Below are 12,550 nucleotides of genomic sequence, written 5' to 3'. Positions count from 1 at the left end.
CGTTAACGGCACTAATAAAATTCTATACTTTATACTGGGGGCGCTTATCACGGTACAAACGTTATTTTCAAGTTTTATTGCATCTTGATGGCTGTTTCCACGCATTTAAGTCGGCATTACTCTTTCACCAAGCGTTCGAGTAAATTTTCTTATCTTAGAGTGAAACTGTAACGCGAAAGCTGCATACAATGGCCCTTATATTTCTTAAGATTGTAGACAGCAATTCGGCTCTTTAATCTCGAAAATAGGCTGACATTCGCGATGTTTTATCTGAAATGCCCAAGCATTTCGGACGCGAGACGGAGACGGAAAGCAAAAAACACGGATTGCAAGAGAACCCCGCGTTACTCATAGTCCCTAGGTTTTTATTCTCAATTTCGGCGGATGAAATATTCATCTAAAGAAAGGATTACGCGCTTCGCCCACAGGTGGAATAAAAAAATATCAGCAAAGCAAACCAATGGAGTGGGTGGGTAAAGGAGGCGACCGGTTTACCCTTAAAGATTACACGAATTCCGTCCTTAATGGATTTATTACGACATTATAGAAACACAATAAAAGCATTTCAATTTAGGCAGCGATCGATCGCGAACTCGCAGCTCTTCCTCTTTCTCTCTCAGTTAAAATCTCTTTCTCTTTCTTACCGGTTATCGCTCCAATTCCATTTCCAACTTATCTCGCTTTACTGTGGTGGGGGTATAATTAAACCGGAATACCAAAAACATACACATAAAGCTGTCAGATCTTGTCTAGCAATTTGCTTTACACCCTATTTCAAGTGCTCTTTACGTATTTAGGTGTAGCTACATCTTTTTTTAATAACTTAAATAAAATTACGTTGTAGCTTCTATTTAAATTGCAACTTGTAGTTTTAAATGTGGCCATAAAAAACATAAATAAGATTTAAAAGTTTAATTAGTTATGCTATGAAGTAAGCCGAGTTTGAAAGGGGTCAGTCCCATTTGAATGTTTTAATGTATTTAAATCTCCCTTGATAAACATCAGAAGAATTTGCATGTAATTATGAAACTCGGCGGTTTGAGGCGATGCTGTTGCAGCTACGGCAGGATTTGAGGGCTTTTAGGACCCGATTCTTCCTCATACTTTGATGTTAGTAAATTTAATACACCAGACTACTTTGGTAAGTACGCATATAAACGGCCCTCGTGCTGATATAAATACGTTCTCTCTAGCGCCAATTTAAAATGCTTTCACGTGCGCCCGTGATGAATTAAGTGCGAGCAAAACGACGGCCGAGGCCTGAAATTGATGTCTTTCACATGCAAATGGTTTATAAGAGCACCTGAAAGAACAATAAAAAAACGTTCTGTATGCATGGGAATATGAAAGCAGGTATTTTGAATATTAAATTACTGGAAAGAAGGGCAGAATGAAATTGCCCGCGGTTTGAATGCCCAGTTTGTGTGCACTATCGCCGCAAATGTTTGCCGTTCCGTTCCTTTAAATCTTTTTGGTTTTTAATCCGCGCAGAAACTTAGAGCTTTTTTTCCAGGTTTGATTAGTGGAATAATAGGTCGCAGTTTACGTACGAACGGAACAGACACACACGAAACTTTGAAATATGTTCACGATCTAGTTTTGTTTGAGCTCGAACTGAAACTACAACAATAGGAAACTTTGAAATGGCGGGCGCGAAAACTGCGCTCAAGTTTCCATGCAGTTACTTACTTTGTCAATTGTACGCTTTCATATTGTGAAGAAACCCTTTTTGATGAAACTCTCTGAAATTATCAACTATTTAAACTTATTCTTGTTTAAAAAAAATCTTCATAAGAATCATATAATACATTGATTTTAATATAATGATTGTTGATCGATTACATAAATCTGATGGTGTCAACTATGTCTAGGTTTAGTTAGGATTAAAACGTAAAACTTTATTAAAAGAACAATTTAAAACTAATAAATTAGTCCTGGACACGCGATGCACTCACATTTAATTGTAACTCGTTTCAAAAACTTTTTCTGAATTGACAGCATGAATCTAAATATGAATTCCCCTAGAAAGTTCTGTAACTAATTCTAGTAACATCATCTGGTTAAACAAAAATAAATTTTCTCAATCTGTCTATTAATAACAATAAAACAGTTTTTTTCTAATTTTTAGCCAAATATTGACATTGATTAATTGGTCCTATTACCCTAACCGATGTAATCTTTAACCAGACGGGATAGTTTTGGTCCTGTTTAATTGCTAATAGTGGCTAGCCAATTAACGTTGTCCGTCGCGGCCTGTTCCTCGTAGATATCACCCCTAAGTATCGTGCGGCAGCACGCCCTAATATTGCTGGTTGTAAACGATGTCTTTCTCTATTCTCCAACAATGTGTAATGCGACTGAGAAGGATGACGATAGGAAGCAGGAGATGGCAAACCGCAGGGACCCGGAGTTAGTACAGTGGTTCGCACAATGCACGGTTGCAAATTGTATTAGATTGTATTTAGCGTCTGGTTTACGTTTAACGTTGATGAATTTGTAACAGTGTTACCAAGAGTATTGAATTTTGATGATGGCGCGGTCAGTACTCGTTCTATACTGACATTCCACCGAATCCCCCCATAAATTAATTCTGAAATGTATTTACAAAGTTTCCTTTAATCTGTCTAGTTAATCTCCAACCAGAAAAACCATTCACGTTAATAGGATTGATAGAATCAGTTTTTATTTATTTTTTGTAAAGAATGTCGTCCCGGAATAGTTACTAAACGAGCAATCCTACTTGGATTGGAATAGTGTTCGGTTTTCACCTATCACTCAAGTTAGTTCTCTGAAACAAGCTGCACCTGAAATTGATGACTACCGGCGTACATTAAATAGATTTACGGCCCATCTTCCTGTAGAGCACTAGTACATAAATAAGGAAGCAACTCACATTTCCAGCTGAACCTGCCGATGAGTTATTGTTCGATTAATAAGGTACCGTAACAATAACAGTAATAAACTTTGTATATTCAATTGAGAACGGGTCTAATTTACGATAGAGGCGGAGGTTTTTGTCGCAACGGTATTAATTTGCCGACGACGAGTTGTTTAATTAAAATTTACGACTTTAATCAACTCGGCCTATAATAGACATTCGGCAAAATCTAATAAAATTGTACGCACAATCCTTTTCTTCACTCATTCTCTTTATTGTTGTTTCATTTACGAACGTTCCAGCTGTGAATTCAATGAATACAAATTAAGCTAGTAACGTAACCGTACAAGATAAAGATAAAGCAAGTTCCGAAATAAAGTTTAAATTGCCAAGTTTTAAGTACTCTAATAACGCTAAAATATTCTCACTGGGCACAAAGCCCTCTTGTCTGGTTTAAAAATTAAACTTTTAGGTGCAATAAAGTCCCCTCAACCGTTCTCCCTTTTCGTGCAACCATCCCACTCGTCCGCGAATATTTACATACAGTCGTAATTAACCAACTAAATTATGCTAAGGTATACTGTATTGGACCTTATCTAAGATTCCGTTCGAATACATAACTCATCTTGTGTATGTATGCATCTGTACTGCCCATTGTTTACCGAACGAACACGAGTTCGGGTTATCGGTTGAATCTACATATTTATTGTACCATTAACGCAAGAAGCACACCATTGAATTTTAAATCATTTAAATTAGGTGGTCGAAAATCGGTTGCTTTTCAATTCATTCCTTGATTCATCCCTAATATACATCAAACACTTGTCAAATATTGTAACATTTATTTATTCCCCGCAATCGTTTTTAAAATGACTCAACGTTTATTTACCATTAATCTAAATAAATCAAAATATATATTTTTATAGTTGAGTCAGTGGATGAAATAAACTTTATACTGCAAAAAATACTTCTTTCTAAATTACTCTATATTATGTATCCGGGTTGTAAGTTTGCTTAGATCTCTTATGGCCATTCATAGTTGTTGTGTCTTCAGCAATTAAAGCTGTGGTCACATCGGAAAGCAAGATTTAGACGAATTGTCTGTACTTATATATGGACATCCAACTAACTCTCTCGATACAAAAGGGTTAGGATAAAAAAAAATTCCACTTCTAGAGTTGATGATTGCTGGTGTCTGACACCTGTTGTACTTTTCTACACAGTTCAATCTTAGTGGTTAACCCACAATTTTTTGTACCATGCCTACAAATCGACTTTCCCATAATGAGTTTGTTCGAGTGTTAATCCTAGGTATTTGATTTTAAACATCTGAAACGAAGGTTTATAGGCACAAGAATTAATGACAGTTTATATGAGACAGTCTTAATTTGTGATAGTTGTGGCTAGCTGCCTAGCCCTAGCCCTAGCCCTTCAGTTAGAATGTAGTCAGTTTAGCACGCAAGAAAACTATATAAGCTCCTTTCCAGAATTTCGATATGCTGCTAGCGTACTCAATTTTAATAATTCCAATATATCTTAAGTGGTGGTGGATTTACCACATCTCTCGTAACCGCAGTAATATACAAACACGCGAGGCTATGTATTCTATAACTGTGGCGGCGGATTTTAAAATTCAAGTCCATCAAACCACCGCACCATAAGTTAGTATGGTCGAATTACGGAAGATCCAGAGGATTATTCTGTATCCTATCAAGGAATACCTTAACGTAGTTTCTGAACTGAGTTAACATGAACGATTTTTATGACATCACACCTACATGCCATATTAGATCCTCCAGTCCCCTTTGTAACACAGCACTTTCTTGAAGATCGTTGGTGTCAGAACCATCATATTCATAAAAAAGGCCAATAAGTCGTTTAGGCCTTGCAACTAGTAGCATCTTCAAGCGGCAAACTTTGGTGAAAAAGGTAATTACCGCACACCATGAATAGAAACATCACCACAACCTAACAACGAGTAGTCATTGTATATAATCTTTAAAATCCTTTGTCCCACTTAAACCATCTAAAAAAAGATCGAATTCATTTCTGAGTTCCAACATGATTTTGTATCATTCCTCTTCATAGTGGAGAATTTTAGATGCGCTGAGAGTTCGGTCTTATAGTCCATGTTATTTTTGAGGTTGCTACTGGTGTTGGCATACATAATTTTCGTGTAACTTTTCTAATTGTAAAAACCTTACAACGGTTCTTGGGAGAAACATGAAACAGAGCAAGCAATTTCAGTATTTCTATTCCTTTTAACACGACACGTCTTCTTGACTAATATTCTTTTTCCCGGAACTTTTTCATGTTCAAAAATTTTGTTAATTGTTTTGTTCTTTTATTTTAGTCATTACTTCAAGATGATTCCAATTTCATCATCATCGGGAAACACGTCTTAAAGGTAAAAATGGTGCAGATTAATAATTAATTTTAAGTTCACAAACAAAACGAGATATAATAATATAGCAAGATTATAATTGTGCAGTATTGGATATTTGTGGATCTGTAAATAGTCAGTTATCTAAATGAAAATTTTCTGCAACCGGTAGCGTAAGATAAACCATCGCGGTAATTAAAACAAACAACCGGCTTTTCATTCCGTTATGCTGTTTGTCCGTCTACTGTTGTAGAGGGCGTTCCAACTTTCAGATGTTTTTTGAGTTAATTAAATTTGTTTATATCTTTTGCTCCAATACGGTTTATTTTAGATTTATTCTAATCTATTTTGTGGAGTAGATTCATTCAAATCTAAATAATGTTGATTCACATCCAGATGGAAATGGATTTATTATGCTTTTCTAAGTATACATGAAATTAGAAATCTTTATTTTTCAACATTAAGAAGATTGTGGCACCTGCCATAGTTATTTAAACGTAAGTTTTCAATTAAGTCGAGTTGCGCAAACATGTGTTTGCGATTTGCTTTTAATGAGAACAAATACAACGAAATTACATATTAATCATCTGGTTGAAAGGGGGCCCTGAAACGTCCATTAATATCAACATCCTCCCGGCTTTAGCATTCTTACGAATCAGTCTATCAAAGGCATTACGGATGCCATTACTGGTGTAATCAATTTATCATTGTCGGGATAATAGGAAAATAAGGGCAGGCCGGATCCGTCGATAGCGTTCAGACACGTCGACGGGTTCATTGTATCGAACGTTATCTGCACAATTCATAATCTCGGTTGGTTTTACATCGAAACTCTCCAAAACTCGACTTATAAATAACTAAGAAGTAATAATCAGCGAAATGTGCTTCTGTTAAATGACGCATTAAATTGCGTTCTCCTTTCACTCGTTATATTGTAAGATTGATGTAAATTAATTAATATTAATGCTGTTAATTTATTATCGTTGATTTCATTTATTTCTGTTACCAAATAAAAATTTAATGAAAAGTGCATTTCTTGATAGACAGAAAAGGCCAACTTTATATGCTAAAATATGTATTTATGCGTTGGTTTACAGTTACTTATTGAAATTTATTTTATATTAACTCCATCAATGTAATTATTGAGATGAGCGTAAGTTGAATTCTATAAAAAAGACTTACAAATCACTACAAGTAGGGGGAAGGTTGAACTGGCTGTAACCGATAGAAATTCAAGGTAATGACACGATAATGTCTTTGGGGACGGGTAAGAAAAATTTAATTGAACTATTACTGCTTCCCCTCATCGTTTACTTCGAGAAACATTCCATGTAATGATACCTTACTAACGTTCATTTACAGTATGTTATTACCCGTAATAGTTGCGAACATATAATTTAATTTTTATCGTCTTACATAACTTTTAAACTTTTTATTCAACATTTACTTATTTTAAATGATTCTTTTATTGTATTAGTTTTAATTAATCGAAATGGCTTTCGTTTGAAATATTTTCGTCGGTTGGTGTATCATTGCGAATATAACAAACAACAAAAACTGTGTACTACGTACAAAGCCGGGGGCTCGTTATTTTTTCATCGGCGACTCTCGACAACTTTTTGCTTCCCTCGAATTATTCCGAACAAGCAATAAGCAAACTTGTTTAAGTTCCAGTCTCTTCTTTTTCATTCCCATTTCGAGCGGTATTTTCATTTTAAACGCATTTCTCATGAATAAGCGAAACCACCGCGGGCCCTCCACCTCCTCTCCGGTTTGTCTCCCGCGCCCGTCGCCACCCCGCCCCTGTGTAAACCCGGCTCTCGCGAAATTACACTTTTAGAGTTACTGTCCTTTATACAATGAGCTTGATTTTATCTTTATTCTACTATTTGTGCACGCCGGCCCGTGGATACGTTGTATTCGCGACTCGCTGAAAATGATTACGTTGCGAATTACGGTCCGCCTTAATGCGCGAGTTTGCAATCAACTGAAAATGAAAATTTTACGGCCATTATATGCAAAATGAGAGGTAATTCTGTGTTATTGCAAACTAAATTAAATAGCTGCTGGTATTGATTTTATTCTACTTTATTTTATTAATCTAATGTTTTATTGTCTTATTGTTAGAGGGAGTTTTATCGATACAATTTGACTACATACCAACCCAATCTTTAATAAACCTTAAGATCTGCTCAGCAGCTGTCCACAACAATCACAAATCAACTGTTTCATATAAGCTGTCATCAATTCTTGTATGTACAGCTTTTTGTTTCGGGTGTCTAAAATCAAACACCTAGGATTAACACTCGAACAAACTCATCGAAAGTCGATTTGTAGGCTTGGTAGACAGAATTGTGGGCTAACCAGTAAGATTGAACTGTGCAGAAAAGTACAACAGGTATCAGACACCAGCAATCATCAACTCTGTAACTTTGTATCGAGAGAGTTAGTTGCATGCCCATATATAGATACAGACAATTCGTTTAAATCTTGCTTTCAGATATGACTATATCTTCGGTTATAGAAGAGACAACAAGTACGAATGGTCAAATATTTTCTCTATCGGCTCTTGTATCAAAAGCGACGTTCCATCGCCCAAAATGTTCTTCTGTGAATTAAAATGTTCAAACATTTTAAGATCATTCCCAAAATTAACTACATCGCCTGATTTCTCATCTCCCATTACATACAAGATTAAACACAAAATTGCCAGACCTCATATACTTGACTTCAACATTCGTTTACATGGATGCAAAATTTTTTCGAAAATCGACTTGGTCAGAGCGTATCATGAATATCCTTGTAGCAAGTCGAAATGAAGAACATATACTTCATTTAAGCACTGATTAAGTTCCTACAATATCAATATCCAACCCAAAAAATGCATTTTCGGTGTTAAATCATTGGATTCTTTTTTAGTGATCATATTTCAGCCGATAGCATTCACCCATCGGCTGAAATATGATTCTGATACCAACCAAATATTACAGCGATAACACATTTTCCAAATCCAATGACTCTAAAAGAGTTACAAAGATTTTTGGGAATGTTAAACTTCTACCACACACGTTCAAAATCATTTCAGTATCAAAAACAAGAAACGATCTCATCAACTTCTTGGACACATCAACACGATAACGCTTTTTGTCCCAAAGATCTTCTGTCAAAATCTATCTTTCTAGGACATCCCTCTTCATATGCTACCCTAACATTGTCAACTGGTGCATCTAATACAGGTATGGGAGCTGTTTTAACACAAACCGTCAATGGAAAATCTCAACCATTAGCATTCTTTTCCAAAAAATTTACTTCATGCCAAACCAAATGTTCAACTTTTGATAGAGACCTATTAGCAATCTATTCTGCCATCAAATTTTTCAAACATTCCTTACATGGAAATCAATTTACAGCATAACAAACCCATTCTCACATCAATTTTTTCGTCCACAGACAAAACTCCTCGTCAAACCCGATATCTAAATTATATTGCACAATTTACTTAAGATATCAAATACATCAGATGAAATTCAAATGTTGTCACAGATACTCCATCCAGAACAAACATCGGATCTCTATATTCATCTTATCCAGATTTTCTAACCTAACTAAATTAAATAGATGCTAATATTGATTTTATTCTACTTTATTTTATTTGAGGAAATTTTATCGATAAAATGTATTTTTGATAATAAATGTCGTAACTCCAAAATTATCTTTTAATTAGTTATCAAATTAATTGATTGATTTTTTGATGAACCTAAGAGGAATTTGAAACTGTCTACGAGTTAATTTTAGAAAACAAGATTATATGAAATTCTTAAGATTATTCGTAAAATTTCGAGTTTTTACTGTTTTGAGAATAAACTATATTACTGTAAATTAATTAATAGGAAATCGTGATAATGCCGGAAAATGTTAGAAATTCTAAGATAAATAATGATTATAGTAGTTGCAAGAGCAAGCTTGCACTTGAAGTGGCAGGTGGAGGTAATAATACTTCTGCTTGAGAAGGAAGCAGCATGGATTATTAAAATTACATACCCATCGTTTTACGTAAGTACACCTTTGGGGATTCATGGAAGTGTTGTTTATTGTAAGCGTAAAAAGCATTAATTATTTATTTGTCAAGGTTCAACTTTAATTATTTATAATTTCAAATAATTGATAACCTCATATTTAGTGATTGAAAAAAAGAAATTAAAACAAAAATGTATTATAAATAACCAACGTGAATTGTAATACCAGCAAGAAATACAAAGAGCAGCCATAATAAATTGGTACACAAGAGCACGTAATCTGGCTCAATTAAAATCTCCGAATTAATTCTTATCTGGACAGAAATCCAAATTGGCCAACGTCACCATAACATAATTTACGACCAATAATTTGTCTCGCTTAATGCATTCTACTCGTTTTTACTTTTGCGAACGTACAATTAAAAAATAATTTACGATTAAATGGACAATCCAAATAACGCGTTCTCTTCTGCAAGCGATTTCTTTCGTTTGCGAAAGGAGAAGAAATACGAAAACTGGTTTTGTTCGAAATAAAAATACTCAGCTTCCGATGGAAATTTCATGTTCGTAATTAAGACTTTCAATTTTGCTATATACTACCGAAGAGAAGCCGTAAATTATCACAAAGTTTAAATGAACAAGAATTCCAATTTCGCTTAGTTTGATAGGAAGGAATGTATAATTTAATGATTATTATTATTAAAGTTGCGCAGGGTTACCGACAATACCAAGTGGAATCAATGTTTAGAACTAATTTTGAATTGTATTTGTAAACTATGTTTAAAATATCAGCTGTGTTGTCGAGTGAAGTAGAGCATTCAACATGTTAACTGCAGGACGTTTGTTTATTTGTAATCGAAAATTAATGTTATGTACCTCCTCTGCCTCGGGGTACCATAAAATACAAGACAACGTTTTCCTTCAGTTTAAGTAAACTTTATTTTATTCCCGTTTCTGTTTGCTTACCGGTTTTCATCTCTACTGTATTTGCAAACCTAATCCGCTTATAATATAAACAAGATCCTGCACTCAACCCGTTAATTAATATTTGAATTTTTATTCAATTATAATTCTCAGTTCTTATTCGGATTCTCCTTTAATCTTCACGTACTCAAAATGAAAACAAATATTTTTTGTTTTTTAATTAGATTGAGTAGATACAATTTAACAAACTCGTCACGTCGGTTTCGTAATATTATCGGGAATAACATTCTTATCTCGCTTTCAATATCATACTTATATTGCATTCGTGTCTCGCGGGAGACGGGAAACTTTGATGGGATACGAGCAAGGAGATATAAAAGTAAACTCATCAAACGGGGTCCTCCAGTAATAACGTATCTCGAATCGGGGAATAACAAGGATTGCAAATAAAAGCCGGCTTTACAGTACACATAAAAGATAATAGATTTAGTTTGAGGGAAAAGACGAACGGGGGTTGGTCTTTGAAAAGTTTTCAGAGACTCACTTTATGTCAATCATTGAGTAGAATGAGGGTGATTTTTTTTAAAAGAAGATTTTTATTGTGACAATTCTTATACCCATAATATTGATTTTATTTCTGTTCTCACAATATTGTACGTTATCCAAAGAATTTTTAAATCAATAATTCAACGCAACCGTAATAAATGTACATAAAATATTTCAAGCGATTTATTCCCAGCGTTCTTGGGATTATTGGAATTGCATTTACTAATACGACCCGGTTGTATATATAGATGAAAAACGAAATTGAATAGACAATACGATTTACAGTTTGTATATATGCCGAGAACGTGATTTAAGTGCAGTCGATTGTGTGTCAATCAAATAGATTTAATGGCTTTTCGAATACTATTAGAAGTCAGTCAATTCCCAACGTTCAATATTTTTGGTAAAAGCATAGCGGAAAAAGAAATGAGTAAAATACAAGCAGAGAATTGCATATTAATAACTATCGTTGATAAAAAAAATGACGAAATTAAAGCCGAAATGGAAAAGGTTCGTGATTTACAAGGCATTTAAAAGTTGGCCCGAGGCATCAAAACATCAAAGTTCTCTATGAATATGTATGGAGACCAGGGAAATATACGAACCAGATCGATGTAGGGTAATTCAATTATCCTTAATATGATTTCGGTCAATGTTGCCATCAAAATGTAGCGGTAAAATAAAAATAAAAGGGAATCATTCTGTTTTTTCGATAATGGAAAAACTAACAAAATAACAAGATTATTGATGAAAATAACAGATGTAAACTTTTAAAACACAAATAATGCATGGAACGTAAATAAAAATAAATAGAATTGTAACAAACGCAATCTTTTTCTATAATTCATCGTCTTTAATTGTATAAAATCTATTATAAATTTATATGATTTAGGCCCACTTTTACCACCTCTTAATAAATTTAACCGATAGATAAATTGGCGCTCTTGGCCAATGAGAGCGCTTAAAACCGCTGTAACCATGGTAATTATCTATCGGTTAAATTTATCAAGAGGTGGTAAAAGTGGGCCTTAGGTATTTATATCATCGATGGAATTTAGAATAATCTTTCTGGATTATAAAACATCTAAATATTAATACAGTAAAATCTCGATATATGCCTTTGAACATGCATATAAACCCGAAACTTTCTTGTTCTATGTCTAGTGTTAGTTTTAATTTTAGTTCAATGAAATATATACAATAATCTACTTTTAGTTCCTTTGTGTAATGATTACTTATATGAGAAACAGTGCGGACTTTAACTTTCCTCAGGCTACTTCCGTACCCAACCTCAATCAACAAAACTTTCTTTTCGGAATAACTCTAAAAACGTTTTGGCTACTATTAGTAGTTGTTGTAGCTGAAGTACTAAACAAAAATTTTGCTGATGGTGCAAACCAAGTAAATGGCTTGAAACCCTTGTATGTGTTAAATTATTGTTATGACCTCCTGATTCATTGGTTTTTTGATACATCGTGTATAAAGTTATCATTTGAAAACCACATAAGAAACCTGTTTGTACCTATAATTTAGAAACACCCACTTATAAACAATCATCCACTTATAAAATAAACTGTGTGTGAAACTTCTCCATTCTAAAACTGTAATTAGCAAGGTAAACCTTAAATTAGCAAATAATTATTATGTTATACTCAATAAGAGGAACAAAACCATCCATCTACTTTTACGTTTGCGTTTATGTAATTGAAGTTATTATACAGCCACAATCCGAGATAAGTAAATAAGTGCAGTTGTTGTAAAAGTTACGCTACGCTTTTAAAATGTTGACGATATATGGTAGTA

The 12,550-nt window shown here is 34.1% G+C and overlaps 1 protein-coding gene across 5 annotated transcripts in view; it reads left to right on the top strand.

The window, feature by feature from the left end:
* The window catches only part of LOC111427137 (Autophagy-related 10), a 127,380-nt gene that overhangs the window by 36,692 nt on the left and 78,138 nt on the right, over positions 1-12,550 (top strand). For 2 of the 5 annotated variants that reach the window (XM_071194129.1, XM_071194130.1), the window contains exon 3: positions 5,232-5,285. The exons of the other annotated variants lie outside the window; for them this stretch is intronic. The gene's annotated coding sequence lies outside the window, so the exon portion shown is untranslated. The remainder of the gene's footprint in view (positions 1-5,231; positions 5,286-12,550) is intronic. 5 annotated transcript variants of the gene reach the window in all.

The sequence above is a fragment of the Onthophagus taurus genome, chromosome 2 (genome assembly GCF_036711975.1).
Source record: "Onthophagus taurus isolate NC chromosome 2, IU_Otau_3.0, whole genome shotgun sequence".
In the NCBI taxonomy this organism is placed as follows: Eukaryota; Metazoa; Arthropoda; class Insecta; order Coleoptera; family Scarabaeidae; genus Onthophagus; species Onthophagus taurus.
The sequence above is the reverse complement of the archived record's forward strand: the minus strand, read 5'-3'. Positions and strand labels throughout refer to the sequence as shown.